General features: G+C 37.2%; 1 long non-coding RNA gene across 1 annotated transcript in view; it reads right to left on the bottom strand.

The window, feature by feature from the left end:
* Nucleotides 1-2,841: 2,841 nt before the first annotated feature.
* Nucleotides 2,842-24,055, bottom strand: part of LOC104652092 (uncharacterized) — an 83,280-nt gene continuing 62,066 nt past the window's right edge. The window contains exon 3 of the long non-coding RNA XR_745438.1: nt 2,842-3,624. This is a non-coding gene — a long non-coding RNA (uncharacterized LOC104652092). The remainder of the gene's footprint in view (nt 3,625-24,055) is intronic.

The raw sequence follows: 24,055 nt of genomic DNA, 5'->3' as shown, positions 1-24,055 counted from the left end.
CTAGCCTTGTTACTGCATGAAGAGTGACTGGTTTGGAATTGGCGATACAAATCCTCTACACATTACCTTTCAGGGCCATTGACTTGTTAACTTTTCCTTTGGCCAAATAAAGAGGAGATGGAATGTGTCTGGGATCTTCTGCCAATCAAAACTTCTTGAAGTTACAGATGCCAATTTTAATACAGGTACCATGACAGTCAATTAGCATGCACTATTTTTATATTTCATGGGAAATAACACTGAACCTTTGAAATCCATCTGAATTCAAGAGGAATTTTTTAGACAACCTGAAAAGAATGCTTGCTTGGTTGTCAAACTCTGAAAAGAATTTAATGCTGGTGAATATTTCCAGCTTTCAACTTTATCTAACAAATTTCTTCTTAATATTGTTATTCTTTGGAATTCTGTGCCTCTCTTGTATCTAAACACCTTACCTCATATTTTCAGAATTCCCTACACTAGTATGGCTAACTATGAAGTCTTGCATATTCATGGCCATATATAATATTTCAATTGATTAAAAATGTAATCAGAAATACAGGGTTAAAGGAAGTTTTCACTTAAAGGAATTTCGGAATTAATGTCTTTAAGAAAATAATAAGGAGGTTTAATGTTTTTATATAGTTATCCCTTTTGATACCTCTTTCAGTATTACAGTATTTCAAAGTTGCTTCTGAAAGATACATCTTATGATTTTTACATCTTTTTTTTCTAAATACACATTCATACTTTTTTTGTTTACCATATTATAAGAGGTATTTGCAATATTTTAAAAGGTATACATTAAATATCATTTATCAACATGGCTCTTATATCCAACAAGTTTTTTATTCTCAATATTATCATAATACCTTAAGTAATGTACATCTCCTGGTTTAACACTAGGTACCATACCTATCAAAACTTCTTTTGTACAGCTACATTTTTCTTTTCCAAAATACCTTGCAAATGTTACTTTCTAAGTACAACCCAAGACACAGTTTCTAAGACTGGCAAAACATAATAATCTAGGGAGTTGCTAACTGAAGGATAGGTACCTCCTCTGCATATTTCCCACAGTGATGTGGGAAAACAATCGTGCATCAGGTAAGGTTATTGCAATGTCGCAGAACCATCAGGGAGATTTTTACCACTTGATGCTTAATTGTTACTCATTTCAATTCAGGTGGACTAATATCCCTTCAGCATTGGCTGGCACGTGAAAGAAGATTAACATGTAGAAACCTATATGTCACTCTGTATCGTGAAATATGGAATGAAAGACTATGTCGTTCTTAGGTTCTTGAACTCTAACGGACAAAATGTAGTATCAGAAAAAATGCATGCCCCTACTTATCAGCAGGAACCCTTTTTAATAAGCCCATGACAATGGTTCTTCTTCACCCTGCAGTTGAGACTTTGGATGCCTCCAGAGAGATGAGAAGGGATGGAGGATTGTTGTTCTTCTGCTGGGGCATTTGCTCACAGCTCCACACATTGTGGGCAATTAACTTTCTTTAATGGATGAAAGACAACTAGCAAGGGCCCTGTGACAAAATAGCAATGGGCGATGTGGCAGGCCAGGAGTAGTGATAGATTATCCATCGAAAAAAGTGATTAGATCAGCTTCTTCAGAGAATGGATTATAAGTGCATTAGTCCTGTTTCCAAATTTGTTGTCCCTTAATTTTCTTTAAAGATGGCTAAAACTGAAAATTACTTTTTTTTTTTTTGTTTTTTTGAGACAGAGTTTTTTCTCTGTTGCCTGGACTGTAGTGCAATGGCACAATCTTGGCTCACTGCAACCTCTGCCTCCTGGGTTCAAGAGGTTTTCGTGCCTCAGCCTTCTGAATAGCTGGGATTTACAGGCACCCGCCACCACGCCTGGCTAATTTTTGTATTTTTTTCCATATTCTATTTATGTATAATATTTGTATTTTTAGTAGAGATGAGGTTTCATCATGTTGGCCAGGCTGGTCTCGAATTCTTGACTCATGCAATTCACCCGCCTTGGCCTTCCAGAGTGCTGGGATTATAGGCGTGAGCCACCATACCAGGCCAACTGAAAATTACTTTAAGAAAACCATTATCAACCTAAGACAAATTCAAACCTAGATGGAAACAAAACAAAGTTTTGTTGAAGTCTTCCAATGCTGCATTTCTTTTTCTCTTTTCCATAGTTCTTATTATCATCTAATGTACTATATCACTCACTTACATTTTTTTTTTGTATCTTGATTGTAAGCTCCACAAGGGCAAGGATCATTGCTTTTTTAAAGTGCTGAGACCCAAGGACATTTTATGTAATAGGTGTGCAACAAATATCTTTTAAATGAATGATTTAATAGAAGGAGTGAATGTGGTCCTTGATATACTTCCATAATGCTTAAAATAATTATAAGCCAACATTATGCAACACACAAGTGTCCTGCCACTGGAGGGCCCTGGGTAATAACAAAAGTCTCAACAATCTAGCCAGTAATATTTTATGTGGGGAGAAACCCAAACTTTTATTTGCTGAAGATTTCCAGTTCATCAAAATTACAGTCAGTATATTTGGCAATTTCGTGCATTTGTAATATTTACTTTTTGAATAAATATTTTCTCTCTCAATTGAGTTCTTTAATTTTTCCATTTGGAAGGCACAGTTTCCAAGTAGAAAATCATTTTTGTATTGGGTACTTTGATTACTAATGTACTGAATGTATTTATACCAATTTGTGAGTTTAAATAACAACCTTCTTTGGAAGAAGAAGCATCGGTAATATCCATGAAGATCACCATAATTTGGCTATGAGAGGAGATAGGGTTAATTAAAATTGAACTTTTCTGGAAATTCTGAGAGTTTATATTGGCATGTTTAGGTTGTTAAAGGTTTGCTTTATTTAGTTACAATATGTGTCAATAATTTCCAGCTTCATCTTATACATTCATACATATTTTAATGTATGAATAAGAACATACAAGTACCTATGCATATATGATACATGAATACGTACTACACAACTATGGGCAATATGTACACATATATTTAGTATTAGGGATTTTCTTGAGATTTACATTTTCTAATGACTTTAGACTCTATATGAACCTCAGAATTTTCATGGTCAATGTAGTAAGATCATATTTTCCCTTTCTGTGAGTACCCTTAAAGAAGAAATTACATTCAAATCTTTAGAAGTGTCATCTATACTTTGCTCAAAAGTTTGACAAATCCATTATTTTTTAGTGGAAGTTTTAGAGCTGTCAACTCAAGAAGTCTTACTTACGAAGTAGAGCAAAAGTTACACATTTCAAACACAGAAAAAATGAGAAATTTTATGGCAGCCTGTTGTGAACCAACCTAGTTTGTGTTAGTGGAGGCTGGAAGTAGGATGGTCTAAATCTCAGGTAAGCCAGGCAAAGATTCACCTTCTGCAAGAGAGATGCCACCAACAGAAAATACTTGGTTCCCAGGACACTAAAAGGAAATGTACCTGCTGTGGTTGCAGGGGCACTTCTGAGGACAGGGCACAGGGCCAGATGGCTGGTTTCACCACCTACCAATGCCCGGGCACCATTTTGGATTCCTCATTTTTCTCTTATTGTCGAGATGCTTTCTGACACCTCTTTCCACCATGGGGTGTTTTTTATCCATGTCACACATCTGCAAGGGAAGATACAAAATCTTCTATACTCAATATTTTAAGATAAGTAATTCATCATTGTCTTCCATCTATCACATTTTCTTTTATCCACAGGAAGAAAAGAGAATTTGGGGCTCTTGTGTTAAACAAAAAAATCTGATTTTCTATAGTTTTAGAGTTACAGATGCTAGTTTGAAAACAGCATTTAATTACCATGCAATGTTTTAAGATGGAGTGTGTGTGTGTGTGTGTGTGTGTGTGTGTGTGTGTGTGTGTGTATAGCAGTACCATTAACATGATCTCCTTTAGATAATGTCAAATCATTCAAGCCCACAGAGTTCTAAGGAAAATTCCAAGACATCCTAGTGAGAAAATTTTCCTGGTACCAAATGTCAAGCAGAATTTTTTCCTTTTTTTTTTTTTTGAGATGGAATCGCTCTGTCATCCAGGCTGGAATGTGGTGGCACAATCTCGGCTCACTGCAACCTCTGCCCCCTGGGTCCAAGCGATTCTCCTGCTTCAACCTCCTGAATAGCTGGGACTACAGGCACCTGCCACCAAACCTGGCTCATTTCTGTATTTTTAGTAGAGACAGGGTTTCACGATATTGGCCAGGCTGGTCTTGAACTCCTGACCTTGTGATCTGCCCACCTCGGCCTCCCAAAGTGTTGGGTTTACAGACATGAGCCACTGTGCACAGCCAAGAATTGAATTCTTAAAAGAGTTTTGGGTTTAAATTTTGACAGGATATTTGAAATGAATTTACTATTTGGAATTTCATATATTTCTTGCTCCTTCATAAACAGCCTCTTCTTATTGCATTAACTAGCCACAGCAGTTTGGGAGAGCTTACAGTTTAAAAGCTTCAGAAAGGAACCCTTTTGATCAGAATGAAACAGCAATTGAGGACATAGAGTAATGTTACAGATTCAATGGTGTCCTCAACATTTATAGGTTGAAGCTCTCATCTCAATGTGACTGTATTTGGAGACCGGGCCTTTAAGGTAGTGAAGTTAAATGAGGTCATTAGAGTGAGACTCTAATCCAATAGCAGTGGGGTCCTTGTAAGAAGGGAAAGAGATATGTAGGATGTGACCACAGAGGAAAGACCAGGTGAGGACACAGCAAGAAGGCAGCCATCTGCAAGACAGGGACAGAGGCCTCAGGAGAAGCCAATTCTGCTGACACCCTGACTGAGGACTTTCCACCTCTAGAACTGTACAACAGTGCATTTTGTTTAAGTCATCCAGTCTGTGGTATTTTGTTGTGGCAGTCCTAGCAGACTAATAGAAGTAATAATAAAATGTTAACAAGGACATAAGAAATAGTAGTTATTTCAATATGAGGCCCACTGGGTGTTTGCAAAAACAGCTACACTCTTTTTTGCAACTCCTTTGGTTAGAGATGATATCTCTCTCTCTTTTTTTTACCCCATAGATGTCTTCTGATCACCTTTCCAGAACCTCTCTCCATGTCTCCATCCTGTTCTCAGACACTGACCTGTATAGACTACACCAACCAGCTTCTCTGTCCTCTGACTTCTATTGCATTGGCTATCAGGGAGCACTAGCAGGTGATGGTAGAGAGACAAGGGGGTAATTAAGGCACTGATTTGCCTAGAAACTTGCCTGTAGAGTCACCATGGATTGGTTGCATCTCCTAAAGGAAGGTCCTCTCTACCCAGACTTCTACCTGCCTTTGGGTTCAGATAGCTGCCAGCTCCCTTAATCTCTTCAGGTCTAAAGCTGGTAGTGAAGTGATATGGTTTGGCTCTGTGTCCCCACCCAAATCTCATCTGGAATTGTAATAATCCCCATGTGTCAACAGCAGGATCAGGTGAACACAAGTGAATCATGGGGGTGGTTTCTCCATGCTGTTCTCATGATGGTGAGTTAATTCTCATGAGATCTGATGGTTTTATAAGGGCTTTCTCCTTCATTCAGCACTCATTCTCTCTCCTGCTGCCCTGTGAAGAGGTGCCTTCTGCCATGATTGTAAGTTTCCTGAGGCCTCCCAGCCCTGCAGAACTGTGAGTCAATTAAACCTCTTTCCTTTATAAATTACCCAGTCTCGGGTATTTCTTCATTGCAAAGTAAGAATGGATTAATACATGAAATACCTTTCTTTCAAGTCCCAGGGCCCAAAGTACAGCATGAACCATTGTTTCCCCCCTGCTGCCCAGATCTTTTAAATTAGTTTTTTTTTTTAATTAAATTCTCTTCAAATTACCCTTACATGATTGTCCCATTACTCCCTTGCCTGAATTCTGACTTAGGGATACAATACAAAGACTATCAATCTATTCCACAGAAGAAGTCATATTTTTTTTCTCTACTAAGTGTCACCTGTGGTGCTGTTGATAGAGGTGATGGTGATGGTGGTGGTATAAGTGGTGGTGGAGTGTATATACAAGATTAGTATTCGTTTCTTTCTTGGAATTGCAGCACATCAAGTGATAAAATTTCTTGTTTTGCCTTCTCTGTGTATACTCCTGAATGTAAATCTATTTTCAGCCTGGAATCAAACATTCCTTCAAGGCAGTCCAGGCTAATTTCATGGGTCAATAGGCTACCATTCTGTCCTTTAAAAAAGAGCAAATGTCTGACTGCTTCTTACAGTGTTTGTATCAGGTAGGTAGGAATTATGCTAACTCTGCTGATAAAGTACAAAGAAAATCATGACATAAAGTAGACAAGGGATTTATTCTCTAAGTATTAAGGAGCACAGATTTTAGTTAGTTCAAGGTTGGTATGTGTGGTAGATTGCAAAATTGGTCATGACTTGTTACAACTCTTCTCATTAAGGGAGAGGTTGTATTAGTCCATTCTCATGCTGCTAATAAAGTCATACCCAAGAGTGGGTAATTTATAAAGGAAAGAGGTTTAATTGACTCACAGTTTCACATGACTGGGGAGGCCTCACAATCACGGTAGAAGGAGAAGGAGGAGGTAGGTCATGTCTTACATGGCAGCAGGCAAAGAAAGCATGAGAGCCAAGCAGAAGGGGAAACCCCTTATAAAGTCATCAGATCTGGTGAGACTCATTCACTACCATGAGAAGAGTAGGGGGGAAACTGATCCCATAATTCAATTATCTCTCACTGGGTTCCTCCCACAACATGTGGGAATTATGGGAGCTACAATTCAAGATGAGATTTGGGTGCGGACACAACCAAATCATATCAGAGGTCTATTTCTTCAACCTACAATCCAGAGTGGCCTTGTGACGAACAGTGTGTGACAAAAGTGACAATAGGCAAGTCCCAAGTGTGAGTCTCAAAGACTTTGCATACCTCTTCTCTTGGGACTCTGCTGTTTGCTAGAGAGAGACCATAAGCAGAAAGGCTTCTATTCTTCTAGCTATCACAACTGAGGCCATCAGAAACTTGCTAACCTCGGCTGACCTGCTAGCTGACTAAAGACCTACGAGTGAAGGCATACAGAATCAATCAACACTAGCCCAGGTTGGAAAAAATCATCTAGTTTAGCCCAGCCCAAACTTTCAAAATGCAGAAGTGAAGCTAAACAAGTGAATTTGTTTTAATCTAAGTTTTAGGAGTGGTTTGTTATGCAATAAATCTTGGTATATTATTGTGGTTTATCAGTGCCCAAGGCTCTTCCAGTTCACTGCTCTGCCATTCTGAAAGTATCAGCTGTGTCCTGATATTCACAAGGAGGCTGCTGGAGTGCTAACTATTATATCTGTATTCCAGACTGAAGGAAGAGGAGAAAGGCAAAAGGAACCTTTCACATGAGAAGATTGCTTCTTTTAAAGGCACTTGCTCAAGAACACCACCCAATGTTTCCCTTATATGCCTACTTAGCTGTTCCTATTTCCAAATAAAATTGAGAAATATAGTTTTGATAGATGGGCACATTGCAACCCAACCCCCGCATAGGGCTGTCATTGAGGAAAAAAAGGAAAACTGAAAATCAATTAATAGTTAGCAATTTTACTACATTATTGTTATAAACCCTCTGGGATTTTAGGACAGCTTAATGTTGAGTCTGTTGATGAATGACTCTTGTTCTATTACATAGAACTCCTGTGTGATAACTAGATTGGAGTCTTCATATATGCCTTTATCTTAATATTATTTTCTTTTTGTAAAATGAATGCAAGTTTATTAAGAAAGTAAAGGAATAAAAAATGGCTACTCTGTAGACAAAGCATCCCCAAGGACTGCTGGTTGCTCATTTTTATAATTGTTTTTTGATGATATGCTAAAAAAGGGGTAGATTATTCATACCTCCCTTTTTTAGACCGTACAGGGAACTTCCTGACACTGCCATGGCATTTGTAAACTGTCATGGCACTGGTGGGAGTGCAGCAGTGAGGAGGACCAGAGGTCACTCTCATTGCCATTTTGGTTTTGGTGGGTTTTGGCTGGCTACTTTACTGCAACCTGTTTTATCAGCAAGGTATTTATGACCTGTATTTTGTGCTGACTTCCGATCTCATCCTGTGGCTTAGAATGCCTTAACTGTCTGGGAATGCAGCCCAGATTTCAGCCTTCTTTTACCCAGCTCCTATTTAAGATGGAGTTGTTTTGGTTCACAAACCTCTGACATTTCTGTGCTTTCTTTTATAAGAGAACCCTTAATCCTAAGGGTTGCAGAGGGACAAAGATTCATCTTCTATAACTTCTTCAGGCTGAATAAGGGCGATGATATTCCTGCCTACTTATGAGGGTCTCTTGTATTCAGGGTAGCCAGGAACTCAGTCAGAAAGCATCAGTATGGTGAGAGCCATGTCTGACTCTTGAGTTTCAACAAGAGGTGATATCTGGGAGATTAATAAGTGTTAGTTTAAGAAAACACTCAGTGATCTTGTTCTGTATTCCTACGCAAAGAGTAAAACAGCAATATATTCCACAAGAGTAAAGGAAAATAAGTAAAGTTATTCCAAGTAAACTAAATTAGTAGGCTTTTAATGAACTGGGCGACTGTTAGAACTAAGCTTACATGGGGTTGCTAATTGATTATAATGTGCCTAGAATTAGAATACTGATCCAGATTATTACATTGCCCATCCCTCTGGTTTCTTCTGAGCAGCAATCAGAGATCACTGATTGGTTCACAGGAAGAATCAGTTACCCTAAATTGAAGAAACAAACTTAAAAACAACTAATGAGACTAGAATCTAATAACAAGTATACCCTAGTTCTTGTAACATAGTATTTCAGACTCCAGTTTCCCATTTTTACTAAAGACAAATCATGGTAAGACTGATTTGCTTTATTATACTTGGCATGATTATTTGTATAAAGTGCAGCAAGAATAATTATTTTTCACATAGGCTTTTTAATTGACTTTGATGGAATTCTGTTTCATAAGGAATCTCAGATACAACTTTTTAAAAGCTGAGTCCTGCCATGGATTTGTACCCTCAAATACCTACGAGTTGAATGAATTTCTCTCCTTTTGATGTCCCAAGATAACTTGGGGCTCCTGAACCTGATAGAGAGTGACATTTTTTACTTACCACAGGTCAGAAATCCCATACAGGGACTGTGTAGGCAAGGTATAAGGCCGGTTTCCCAAGGGGCTTTTATTGGCTCTATAAGTCAAGTTTGATTCCTTAAAGAAAAACACACCATTCCAGTCAAAGCTTTGGTAAAATAACCTATTTCTCCAAATTGTGTCCTGTTACAAAAGAAAACAAATTTTTATTGCACTTACACAAATAATTATATTGCCATAAGTTAAAGATACTCACAACTAGTTTCCAAATTATGGAGAAATTAGGTAGAGAGAAACAAATACGCTCCAAATTTTGTTCACAGGAATATACTTTACTCAATTGCTAAAAGCTATAAATAGCTAAAAAACAAAACAAAACAAAAATCAAACAAACAAAAAAGCTCCATGACTCCAAAAAAGAAAACAAAGTATCAGCAATGTTTTAAGCAAGTTAAAAAGGTTACTTTAGTTTTCTATAGGTTCAGTTAATTCAGTTAACTCCTGTTCTATTTGATATTTATGAACATTGTAGCTCTTTATGAGAGTTTTGAAAGTTGTTTCTATTCTAATATTGCAATTTTCAATTAGACACCTGCATTTAAGAACACCTGCTAGAGTTCTATAGTTGATTATAAATCACCTTCTAAAGAGGATTAAAACAAGACAATTGTCTGTGCATGACAAAATGTTTTAGGACAGCCACTATTAAAGCTACAGTTGAAAAGGAAATTTGGTAACTTCTGTAGCACACAAAATTTTACATAATTATAATTAGTAATAATATACACTAAGTCATACTAGAATTACAGGAGTTTCCCATAACTTTGGAACATATATGAATAATATATTTATGCAAATATAGCCCAAAGAAAGCAAAATATGATTTCACATTTGATAATGTTTCCTGCATGATTTTTATGTCAAATAAGCCAAATTTCACCTTTACATTAATATCCTGTTAATGTTAAACCCAATGTTTAATAAAACCTTATAAACATATTTACCCAAGTTTAATGTTTAGCCATAAGGTAAGATTCTTAAAAACCTTTTATAACACTTTACAATTTTTCTTTTTGAAACAGCTAATCAGAAAAACTTCTTGTGCTTTTATTCCAATGTTTAATTTATGGAAAAACTGAATAATACCCCCTTTAACTTTAGCCAATATGTTCACACACAGAATCTCTTACAATTAATTTTTGTATGAACCTTCCACAACTTGTTTAAACCTTTAGATTTTTTTCTTAATGAAAACAATCCTTTAACACTTTAGTCTAGGCAGAAAAAAGTCCACATGCCCCTAACTTCTTATAATCTTTCACCGAAATACATTTTACTCTCTTTACACATCTTGCATGTAAAAATGTTTCTTTAGTGGTTTTAATTCCATGTTATAATATTAACTCTTAGAAACTTTTATTTTTGGTGGAAAACTTGGTCAATCTGAGATTTTAATTATGTACTAGGTGTGGAGCCTCATCTAGGACACACCAGGTGGAAGTGCAGATAAGAGCTGACTCTCCAGCATAGCTAGGGGGCGTGGCTAACCCCATGTGTCTCCAGGCCTTATCTAGAATCTAAGGGCTCTAAGGTAGGTAAATTGAACAATTTTCAGCTCAGAGAAACAGTTTGACCTTAGCATTTAGCAAATCTGATATCTGACTTTAATTTAGACCAAATGTCTGCATTTTCAAGATGTTTTATTTTACCAATAATCTTTAAAACTGTCTTTATTTCCAAAAGATTACGAAAGTTATGTGAACAAAAAAAGCATTAAAGTTTCTACTGTTCTGACAAAATATTTGATTTAAGCTCTTGTTTTTCTAAGCCAATTAATGAGAGCTCTTTTATATATAAACATGCAACACGTATAAATACATAGACAGAAGATTCAGCACTTGTAAGATTTTTCATTTGCCAGTTTCTTAATGGGATTATGGGCCTCAGAGTGGAGCTCTTGGAAAAACAGGGTCAGGAAAGCATGCATTTCCAGGGCCAAATAAGCAGCAAATAAGCGGTTGAAGGCAAAGACAGATCCTCAAAATTAAGGATGCCATTTTAGACTGATTACTGAATCCCCAAAAGGAGGGAAATAATATAAGAGAAGGCAATGCAGTGCTTCTACTCTGTATGTCATTGCAAGGCAACCCAAAGCCAATCAGTCCATTTTGTAATCAGCCCATCCCTCATGGGAGTCTCATCTCCCAGTGGGGGGCGAAAATGTTTTCTTATCTTCGACGTGGCCCAGAGTATGCTTCTCTGATCCAAGTGTTCGAAGAGTTAAGTATCCCTTCATAACTACTATCAGCCATCCATTAAAGTATATTTCTTACCAAGTTATTGCCACTAAAACTCTTTCATAATGTGAAGTAATTTCTGATACCCCCAAACTTAAAACCTTCAGACAAAAAGTGAAACAAAACAAAACAGAGCCTTTGATTTTGAGGGAGGTCTATCTGCTTTTAATTCCTGGGGTTTCACGAGGAAAACAGAGGCTTTTTTCTCAAAACAGGGTCTGTGGCACCTCCTCTGTTTTTTCCCAGGGCTCCCAGGCTACTAGAAATTACCTTACAGCCTCTCATTTTTGTATTAAGACTGGCAAGGCAAAAAAAAAAAAAAAAAAGGAGAAAAATAATTCAATAAACTGAGAAGAAGCAGCCTTTTCTAGAAAAATAAGATCCAAGAAGAGAAAAACATAAAGACCTTTTAAGTATATCTATAGCTTATTTATACACTTTTAATTAAGCTGATTTTAACCATTGCACTATTTGATAAAGTCCTTTTAGAATTTAATATGCCAAAGGGCCAATATTTCCGGCTTTTTAAGTTCACCTAGTGTCACCTCCTATGTGCTTAGAGAAAGGAAAACTTAAGACAGTCCGTGAAGAAGAGAATAGATAAGGTCACACAGATATTAAACCAGAAACAACTTACTTCTTAGGTGGGGAATGGAACCTGGAGTACCACTGTGAGAATGCAAAAACTTAACCAGTAAGCTGCAGCACAGGGCAGTCTCCATTTCTTTTCCCAGAATGAGTCAGAGTAGTTAATTCTGAGTTAGGGAAGGCTTTTAACGATTTACAAAGATTTTTAGAGCTAACTATGACATGAACCCTAAAATTCCTGTTCCCTGAAGGCAGAGACCAAAAGAAAGTACCACCATGTGGCTAAAAGGTCCAGCTCCTGAGGACATGAAGCAAGATGGAGACTTTATCCAGTTTTTTTGTTTGTTTCAGGAACCTGCAGCCAAGTTTGTTACTGACCACCTTGCTGGGCCATCTTGAAAAGCGGGCTTGCAGGTGTTCTAAGCTGGTGTTTAATCCTGAAGTACCTCTTGACACAGAAAAATGAATTAACAGCACAAAATACACCAATTTAAGGCTAGCCTGAGAATTTTTTCAGGTTAATCAAAACTTTACAAAGGACATAAACACTGATTTTTCTTTTCCATTCATTCAACTGTTAGCATAGAGAGGAAGAAGCCAGAAATCTGACTGGTAAGAAATACCCCTTTGCTTGCATGCCAGGCTTTTGGGTTCCCTTTCCCTGAGCAGCTCTAGTGATCCAGCTTGCCAGCTTGTGGCACCATTGCCCTGGGGATCAAGCTGCATCATAGGGAATATTATTATTTTTTCATTCTGGCCTGAGCATAATACATGTGATAAAACATCGACATGAGCTGCTCTGCTTAGCACCCAGATGGGCCCCTTCATCTTTAATCCAACCTCCGACTTGGAGTTTCAACACATGATCTCTGGGCAAGGTGGTTTCCCTAAGTAAGAGAAAAGAAAGGAAAAGGAGAGAGAGAAAAGCATGGTCTGTGGCTGGGTAGGGAAAGTGAAATGCTTAGAGAGGCCAGAGAAAGACCCATCTATTGCAGCAATACTGAAAAGTTCAGGCTGCTGCGGATGCTATCATGAAAAGATTTTTTCCCAGCAGTCCTGTCAGCTCTCAGGTTTCCCCTTTGAGGGAGGAAAAAGCTCCCCATGTCCCACAATCCTGTACATGCCTAACCCTGTCACCCACAGCCATCAGCAAAGAGTACAAGGCAGATTAATCCAAAAAGAATAGCAGTTAACATCCCATACTTCCAGATCTGTTCTTAGTCCAGAGGGACTTTACCGAGAGGGGCCTCTAACGCCCTAAATTTTAACTCTAACTCTCCTAATTTGGACCTCTAACCCGAGGGTGGTCAAACACCCTTGCCTTTTATTAAAAAAGGGACAATACTGAAAAGATCCCCCCTGATTGAAAGGAAAAAGACTGCAGCACTGATTGAATGACTTTGGGTAAGTGGTGGGGTACCCGGGTAAAGAATGGGGTTGGGTTACAGGCTCAACTTGGGGGAGTTAGAGTCTCTCCTAAGACAGAGTGGGTTAGAGGCCTTTCTTGTAGAATGCTGTATCATACCCTGCATATATGGTTTAGTGCAAAGACCTATAGAAACAGCTCTCATGAAAACCTCCCTTAGTTCACCCCCATCTTATTCAGATAAACTCTTCCTTCTTGATGTCCAAGAAGAACAGCAGAGCCTAGATGTGCTAAGGCATTTTGAAGAGGAAAAACTACAAAATCAAGAGGGGGAAATTGTCAAAATGATAAATTCCTCTTCAAAAAGCTTTAGTCTCCTGTTCGTTGTTTCTTAAGAACAACTTCCTTGTACTTCCTTGTCTCCTAGCCACCTGTTCTGTAAACTACCTTCCTGCCTTTGCCACACCAAGACAAGTCCAGATATGCCTTCCCACCTGGTAATGGACAGTCCTTCTTCCTTCCTGTCAAGTAGACCCTATTCAATTTTAAACCTTAGCCAATAGAGTTAGCTTAGATTGTGAGGTCCAACCCCAGCCAATGGGGAAAGAACACAGAAGTGCTAGGAACTGTGTTAGGGATAAAAACCCTGCCCTACCACACTTGTGTGCTCTTGTGATTGTGGCTGGTGCAAGCTGTGCCCTTTTGCAGAAGTAACTTCCCTTGCTGAGAAAAAAAAAAAAACAAAAAGGAAAGTAAAGGAATAAAAGAATGGCTACTCCATAGAAAGAGAGCCTATCATTATTTTTAATAGAGAAAGAGTCTCACTGTCTCTCAGGCTGGAGTGCAATGGCACCATCACAGTTTATTGTAGCCTCAAACTTCTGGCCTTAAATGATCCTCCCATCTTGGCTTCCCAAAGTGCTAGAATTACAGGTATGAGCCACTGTGCCAGCCCATATATGACTTGAAAAATGGATGTAGTGATTCTTTGTTTGGCTTTATTTCCATTTGTCCTCACACTTACCCTGGAGATAACAACTGTGAAAGCTGATTGGCTTTCAAATGTTTCACATACTTCTGAAATTTCACAGTGAAGGAGAAGGCAAACGGGAGGAACACTATGTTTCAATCTACCCACAGATAAAACACTAATATGAGTAAGACTACTTTAGTATTAATAGTTTAAATGAGAAAGGAAGGTATGGGGGAAATTGTCAGTGTTTCCAGATTCTTTTAACACTTTTGTCTAAAATTCTTTTAGAATTTTGTCAGTTTCTGTTTTAGTTTCCACCATGTGAGGCTTACACTTGGAAAGCCTGGTGCAGGATTGCAAACTGTTTGAGATGCTTTAGAACGATGATTTTGAAGTTATCTGTGGGGAAGGGCCCTTTTATAAAAATTACCACCTCTTCACGTCTGCCACACGGTCATTCTGCCTATGACTAGCAGGCAGTGTGCACCATGGGACTCATCACACACATTTCCACACTATCTAACTGGTCCCACCATGTGATAAGCCCACTGATCACGTGCTTGGATGTCCTGCCAATGAAAAATTGCTATAAGAATTTCTAAACACTTATTCTTGAGTTCTGTACTTATCTCATTACAGTGGCAAATGGTTGACAGATCAACAAACAGTTCATGGACCGGCAGTACGCTCTGCACCAGGGGAGTTCATAATCTTGTTGGGAAGATAATAATTAAGGAAAGGAAATCACTATTTTTAACGCAGCATGTTAGGAACTGGAGGTAATATTGTTTCTGTTCTGTCCCAAGTGAGCAGACCTGTAAACAAGAATTTGGGTGGAGATAGTATGTGGGAAGATGATATAAATTATCTATCAGAAAGTACCTTTAGGGATGTGGAAATGTGAGGGAGAGAAAGGAAGGACACCAATCAAAGTGCGTTCATTAGCAGGTCATTTATTGCTGTAGGAGACTGAGATGAACCATGCCGACCTCTCAGACTATTTAGGAATTGAGTTGCTTCATACTACGTACTGACAAAGCTGATGTATCTGTCCTTCAACTTTCAGATGTCATTGCTTGAGGGTTCCTTTTTTTCTGGGGAATTCTGGCACTTCCTCCTGCTCTACACATGAGCTGGGCATGTTCCATTGACCATAGAAATCCTTCATACAGAGTCATAGCTTCCTGTAGAAACGGTGAGGAGAGAAGGGACGTGAGTGGGCATGGCCAGCATCTGCTCATGCCATGGATTCTATAAATAAACCCTAGGCATAGTGAAGAATATCAAGGGTTATTCAATAAAATTTTCTTGGGGGAAGTTTACTTTGAATTCGGCTATAAAGAATGGATACAAACAGAATGTTAGAGAGAGAGAGAGAAAGAGAGAGAGAGAGAGAGTGAGAGAGAGTGAGAGAGGCCTAGTGAAATCAATAAGGACAAAGACGGTAGTAAATAAATACCTGTGGGATCTACAAAGGAAAAGTCTAACTGGAATAGATGTACCATATTGCATATTGCCTGGAGTAGAAATGCCACATTGGGGAACACATGCAGCTTGCTTGGTATTGGTTAAAGATGTGTCATGAATGAAACATAAATAATAAAAAATGATAATACTTGCTGACATGAAATGGACATTTATATGTCCCTGCTATTATGATGCCCATGGAGTGGGTGTTTATATATGCCTGCTACTGCTGAATGCCTTATTTTCATTGTGTTTTATGTAGTATACATGAGACTTTATTCTGTGACTTTCAGGTGTAAGCAATTTTACATTACACAATTTTTAAATGTTTAAATCTACTCCCCAGTTCTACTTGCTCAGATGATGAAAAATTCTCTCTTGGTTATGTTTTATAGGAACTATTCCCCTTTCTTAGATCATATCTGAATCCCAGGGCAGAACATTAAGATATGAGTCTGCTGGCCTTGAGTTCACTTTGCTGTGCTCAATTTTCAAGCGTGCAGGAGTCCTTGAAGACAAGTGACTTTGATGTTCTGTGTTAAGCACTGGCATAAGCCTCTTTGTCAGTGAAAAAGTACTTTGTGGCCTTTCCAATTTAAGGTTCTGAAGCCACTTGTGGAAACCAGCCACTGCTCCCACTATTCATGGACCTGAATGTCTCATTCACCATCTGGTATGATTTGGCTCTATGTCTCCACCTAAATCTCATCTCAAATTGTAATCGCCATGTGTCAAGGAAGGGATTTAGTGAGAGGTGACTGGATCATGGGTGTGGTTCTCTCCATGGTGTTCTCATGATAGTAAGTGAGTTCTCATGAGATCTGATGGTTTTGTAAGTGGCAGTTCCTGCTATGCACACTCTCTTTCTCTCCTTCCACTATGTAGACATGCCTTGCTTCTCCTTTGTCTTCCACCACGATTATAAGTTTCCTGAGGCCTCTTCAACCATGTAGAACTGTGAGTCAATTAAACCTCTTTTGTTCATAAATTATGCAGTCTCAGGTAGTATCTTTATTGTAGTGTGAGAACAGATTAATGTACCACCCTTTAACCCTAAGGAAGGATTCTCAAAATCTCTTACTTCTACGCTCATCTATTTCTGCCCATTGAGATGGTGGGACATCCTGGGTGTTAGGAGTGCTTGGAAATTTCTGTTTTAATCTCTAGGATCTAAAATGCCAAGGAAAGAGACATAAAACTCATAGCACAATGTCCATCCAGCTTCTCGGGATAAGAGAGAAGGGCTATCTTTCATTCCATTCAGTGCTCTGCATCTATGATTACAAAAACTTTAATATTCAATAGATTGTTTTATAATTGGCACAACAACTCCATGAGACAATATTATAATATTTATTAAGGAAATTGAGGTTTAGTGAGGTTTTAGAAATACACCTAAGATTTTGTTGTTTGCTAGTGTGAAGTATGTCTCACATCATAATATAACACCGAAAAACTATGGATGTGGTCATTTAAATTTCATTGAAAGTCAACTGCATGCCTTGCAAATTTTGAAGCACTCATGCAAGGTTAAGAAAACAGTCTTTTGAATGTTTTGAAGCATGGAGGGAATAGAGATGTGGAGAATTTTAAAGGGACTGGTTCAATAATACACAGATGAGGTTATGAGCATCAAAACTAGAAGATGTCACACAAGATAATTCGTCAATTACTGAAAAAAACAGAAGAGGCAAGTTGAGAAGAGATAGACAAAAATAGCGTAAGATTTTAACATCTGCTCTCCATATACTCCCATCTGTTTCATTAAAATATTTTAGTTTTTTCTTATATCATTATCACATAAATGGCTGCATGGAGCAATTAAAATCTAATAATCTTGTCATCATGCTTTCAGACTAATTCACTTATAATTACCATTGAATTTGAGATTAAAGATTTCTGATGAACTTTAAGATTAATTTATCAGTGAAACAAAGCCTTTGTAACTTTGACTGCAATTGTATTGCATTTATAGAATGCATTTTAGATGAGGTGGCAGATTTATATTATTTAGATTATCTGTGTTGGAATATGATATGTTTTTCTATCTTTTCAACCCTTCTTTGATGGCTTTCTATAATGTTTAAACTTGCTTCTTTATATCAAGTTTGCACATTTCTCATAAAGTAAATTTCTGTACATTTTGTATTAACTGATGCTATTATGAGTTTATTTTCATTATACTATCGGATTATTGCTAATATAAAACAAAGCTATCATTTTGTTAAATCAATGTCATATTTAACCACATAATACTGAATAGATTTTATGGGCTCCAAAAATTTTCTCTATTTTTTTCTGGGTTTTCTAGATAGGTAAATTACATTATTTTAAAATAATTATTTTCTAAGAGTAATACTTATCTTACATTGCTTTAGCACATTGGCTGAAAACAGAGACAGTGTTGAATAATAACAATACTTAAAAGAAAAACTTTTAAGTGCTTCTGCACAGCAAAAGACACTATCATTAGAGTGAACTGGCAACCAACAGAATGGGAAAAAAATTTTGCAATCTACCCATCTGACAAAGGGCTAATATCTAGACTCTATGGAGAGCTTAAACAAATTTACAAGGAAAAAACCAAACAACCCTCTTAAAAAGTGGGCAAAGTATATGAACAGACACTTTTCAAAAGAAGACATTTATGCAGCCACAAACATAAGAAAAAATGCTCATAATCACTGATTATTAGAGAAATGCAAGTCAAAATCACATTAAGATACCACCTCATGCCAGTTAGAATGGTGATCATTAAAAAATCAGGAGACAACAGATGCTGGAGAGGATGTGGAGAAATAGGAATACTTTTACACTGTCGGTGGGAGTGCAAATTAATTCAACCATTGTGAAAGACAGTGTGGCGATCCCTCAGGGATCTAGAAATAGAAATGCCATTTGACCCAGGAATCCCATTACTGGGTGTATACCCAAAGGATTATAAATCATTCTATTATAAAGACACATTCATACGTATGTTTATTATAGAACTGTTCACAATAGCAAAGACTTGGAACTAACCCAAATGCCCATCAATGATAGACTGGATAAAGACAATGTGGCACATATATACCATGAAATACTATGCAGCCATAAAAACGGATGAGTTCATGTCATTTGCAGGGACATAGATGAAGCTGGAAACCATCATTCTCAGCAAACTGACACAAGAACAGAAAACCAAACACTGAATGTTTTCACTCACAAATAGGTTTTGAACAATGAGAACACACAAACACAGGGAGGGGACCATCACACACTGGGACCTGGGGGGTGAGGGACTAGGAGAGGAATTGCAGGGGGTGGGGGGATTGGAAAAGGAGAGCATTAGGAGAACTAATTTAGATGACGGGACGATGGATGCAGCAAACCACCATCATGGCATGTGCATACTTAACGTAACAAACCTGCACAACCTGCACATGTACCCCAGAACTTAAGTATAACAAATAAATTTTTTTTTTAAAATCACTAGTCCATTAAAAAAGAAGAAAAAAAGAAAAACTTTTATGACAAGTGGAGTAAGTCTGATGAAATCTAAACCATTAGTGATGCAATACTTCAATTTATCGTTTTGGATTAGGTTTGTTGAATAAAGGGCTGTAGTTTGTTCCCAAAACCATAATTCCAAGGCCAATCACTTCTTTAAGAGGAAACTCATTATAAATGGAAGATGGTTGAATTTCATAGGATGCTAATGTCTTCATGAGACAAGATCTTGGTACCTGAATTATCTATTATTACATGACATACTGTTGAATCGTTCTTTCTGGATAACTTCTGGCTCACTCAAATGTATCTCTACTACTTTTTAAAATGTCTCCTTTGGGAGAATGCCATACTGGGAAGTTTATGCTATCAAAAACAGCAATAAATAAAACATAAAGTTGTTACATGATTCATATAATTCACTTTTCTTTGTTATATACCAAAATAAAATGACATTATTAAAGATAATCTGAAAATAATTAGAATTGTGTCATTACCTGCATTTCTTGAGAGAAAAAATAGACACATTGGAAGGGAAAGAATTCAGAGAATTTCTCTCAAGCTGGAGAAATGCTAAACATTGGAAGAGACAGAGATCGTTAAATACCACCTGAAGTGGAATCATGTGCTCAGAGGGAGGATGCTGGAGAAGTGAGCCCACTGTGGATTACTGACACTGGCCAGGAAATGAAACAGGTGTCCAAAACAAAATTTAAAAAAAGGAAAGTCAGCTAGCTGGCTGGGACAGAAATTAAATCCCATGATACAGAGGAAGAAGGCCCTCATAACCACCATGACCAAACCTCCAAAGCTAATGAAAGAGGCATAATTGGAACAATTTTACTTGATTGGTGTCTTTTCCTTAATTTTCCAAAGACATACTTTAGCAGTGATCCAAAAAGATTATAAATCTCAGAAAAATTATGCAGGGGTTCTTATCCAATTGATTCTAGATACTTGAGTATTTCCTTTGGTTTTAAATGTGGGCTTCTAAATAGGAGAGAGGCTACTGAGAGCTGAGCTCTGGCTGACTCTACACTGACACAATTGCATGATGAAGAAACAGAGGTGTTCCTCTGAGAAAAGTTGGCAAGAATAAGTCAACATAAAGAGAATGGATGATGCAATAAAATGAAAAATAAACAACTTCAGAAAACATAGTAGATATTCAAGAAATGGCTGATTGATGGCATTGAATTAACTTTGGTAAATGAAATACAATCCCACATTGCCTTATGCTAAACAGGCATTCTCAAGTACTTGAATGGTGCCTGTGAAATCTACCTTTGCTGTAGGATCAAAAGTGCACATCACTCAGCATTGGACCAAAGTCTGTTAAGCAGATGATGTACCCTATGCTCTTTGCTAATGTTTCTACCATTTTTGGTCTTTGACAAGACACCACTTGTTGTCATGAAGTATATTTCTTGAAACTGTCAGTGTAATACTCATGACAAAAAAAAATGGTGTTAATTGTATTTAAATAAAATCATAGAAAATTTTCTATTATATAGAATATTAAAATTAGTATATTCTGATAAACCAATATTTTGGTTAAAGTTTATGTACTGACAATGCATACGTTGAGCAGAATTAGCATAATTTTAGTCAGTTTCTGATAGCCCACATGGATCGTGTGATTTCTTAAGATATTTTTTTTCTTTTGAGATGGAGTCTTGCTCTGTCTCCCAGGCTGGAGTGCAATGTCGAGATCTTGGCTCACTGTAACCTCTGCCTCCAGAATTCAAGTGATTCTTCTGCCCAGACTCCTGAGTAGCTGGGATTACATACAGGCCAGCTAACTTTCATATTTTCAGTAGAGATGGGGTTTCACCATGTTGGTCAGGCTGGCTTCAAACTCCTAACCTCAAGTGATCTGCCCACTTTGGCCTCCCAAAGTGCTGGTATTATAGGTACGAGCCACCCGCGCCCAGCCAAGATCCTTATTTGCGGTAGTAATCATTATATGGCACTACATACAAAATCTAGCCATTTATAATTTGATTTAACTGTTATTTAGATGTAAGGTAAATAGAAAGTTTAATATATAATTCTGAGTTATTTTCCAGAGAGACAAAAAATAGGCTAAGAAGGTTGAAATTTTCTTGAAAGAGAAGAATTTCTCAAATGGCTTCACTGTAAAGATCTGTTTTTAGGAATGTGCATGCCTCAGGGATCGTTATAGCTGAGGGATCTTATTTATGATAAAAACAATAAAGCTTTTTTTTTTTTTAAACTTTGAAAAGCAAAAGGAGACTCCTGCAGTGGGTAGTGGTCTCTCAGTCCCTTTGGCTTTCACTTTTCTAGCCTCATGGTACCTTAGAATGAAATCTGCATGAGTCTGGGACAAGAGCAAAAGAGAGCAGATTCAATTCTCATGACATTAAGAGCATATTACAGCAAAAATTAGTGGTTCAAACTCCACAAGATTTGAAGCACTTTCTACATACCAATAAACAGCAGAACTGAAAGAAAGTGTTTAATTAATGCCATAGCAGACACAAACAGCTGCCAAGCTTTTTGCCACCCATAAGTTCCAATGCTGCTGTGCTATTATGATATGCTATACTCTATGCAAATATTTTGTTTTCAATGAAAAGATCCATTTGAAGCAAAAAATGCTTAGCTCACTTTTGAAAGTTCTCTGGCATGCCTCTAGGATAAGCAGGAAAGGGTAAACCTTCAAATACAAAGTCCCAAAGCACTTACAAGGAGTTTTGTGGAAGCGGATTGTGCTGTCTGCTCTGTAAGTGAGACTGAACAAGTGCCATTTGACCAAGGTACCTCTCCTGGCTTTTTCCTTTTCAAGTATGCACTTATTGTTGGGTTGTCTAACACCTCTTTTTTTTTTTTTGAAGATGACTCCGCTCTTTTCAAGGAGCTACTTATTCCTTGGCCAGTGATAGTACTCTTTCTGCCAATTTACCTATCTTCTGTCAGAGACATGACAGAGATAACAAAACACAAACCAGGCTGGTCAGTCTTTCCTTTAGAATTTTTCATTTGTAACTTAGAGAAGAGTGGTCTTTACTGTGAGATGGCAAACTAGCAAGATATGTGTCTAGGTGCTGCTCCCAGACTTACAGAGAAAGCGTATGTGCCATAGGAGATAATGAAGCTGACAGCTGGTATGAAGCAGAAATCAGCTCTGCTGAAGCTTGAGCTCTGCCTCAAGACCCTGATTTCAGCTATCTGCAGCTCTAACTGATCTTTTCCAGTGGTGCGAGTCAACCAATTCCTTTTTGTGACTAAGTTGATTTTTAACAAAATACGAAGCAAAACAAAATCTATTTTTAAATTTATTTTGGTCTTCTTTTCATTCAAAACTTTATTAATCTTCCTTCCAGTCTTAGCTCAAGTGTTATCTCCTCCATGAAGATCCATGTATCATTTCATGTATGTCTCCCAGAAATTCTATATTATATATACCTCTAGGTATAGCTCTTTGGTGAATAAATATTCCTCTAGGAATAACTCTTATAGCGAATAAATACTAATTATTTATTCGCCGTGCCATATTGCCTCACAAAAGGTTAGGCTAATTTACTATACAAAACTAATTGTTTACACCATTGCCCAACATTAGCTATTATTGAACTTAAAAATAAATGCAACTTATCAGGAAAAATAATTTTACTGTTTTAATTTCCATTCTTCTGATTTTAGTTAGGAAATATTCTTGCAAGTATTTATCATCAAGAAACTTTTTTGTTAAAAGAATATTGTTGAAAAAATAAAAGAATTTTTAAGGTATAAGAACAAATACAAAAATTTTTAAGCTGCCTGGATATAAGATCAATATGCAAAATCAATTATCAGTGGTTTTAAATTTAGTGGAATGGTATTAGCTAAGCAGTAGTAAAACTATTTGTCTTTTTTCCAACTTATATAATTAAAAATTAACAAACATAGACATACAAAAATGAAATACAGGTACTGTACCACACAGGGTAAAATTTACACCTGATGAATTTGACTCTGGAAATATTTGCTTGGGATAGACAGTGGCCACAAAGATAAACTCACAATGACAACAGCTCAGATCAGTAAAATCTTAAACTATTTGCTTCAGAAAACAAACCCACCCCAAATTCCAAAGAGAATCTGGTTAAAAACTTTGGGTAATCTCTGAAGAAACACACTCACGGACACACATATACACATATAAAGACATGCATGTATAGAACTTCATATACTTTATCACATATAGTATCAGAGATTTCACTGGATAAAAACCTTAAGTTGGTAGAAAATATATGTGCTGCATTGTTAATTATTTTTATTATTCCATTTAGTATTCCTGAGAAGCGAGAAAAACACATTCCTAGGTGATGGCATTATTTCTCCCCAGGTTCACAGCACTCCTGCATGTATTTGAAACTTGTTCATTTATTTATGATCAAGTAAACCTGTTTTAAATGTATGTAATATATAATGCTTAGTTTGTGAGTCCCTAACATGTAGATGGCATTTTAAATCATTAAAGAGAGAAAGTAGTTTGACAAGAATAGGTTTTTCAGAAAAAGGTCCCAGGTCACTCTGGAATCTCCAGATCTTTCAAAGTATGATAACTCATGAAAAAAGACTTAAAAAGAGGAAAGTTTCTTTTCTACAAGTAAGACCAGGGTTTTAGGGGAGTGTAATGTCATGAAGTTAAAAAAAGAAAGAATTTTTTTTTAATTGTATTTTCGGTTTTGGGGTACATTTGAAGAACATGCAAGATTGCTGCATAGGCACACACATGGCAGTGTGATTTGCTGCCTTACTTCCCCTCACCGGTATCTGTCATTTCTCCCCATGCTATCTCTC

Source organism: Saimiri boliviensis, chromosome 1 (genome assembly GCF_048565385.1).
Source record: "Saimiri boliviensis isolate mSaiBol1 chromosome 1, mSaiBol1.pri, whole genome shotgun sequence".
In the NCBI taxonomy this organism is placed as follows: domain Eukaryota; kingdom Metazoa; phylum Chordata; class Mammalia; order Primates; family Cebidae; genus Saimiri; species Saimiri boliviensis.
The sequence above is the reverse complement of the archived record's forward strand: the minus strand, read 5'-3'. Positions and strand labels throughout refer to the sequence as shown.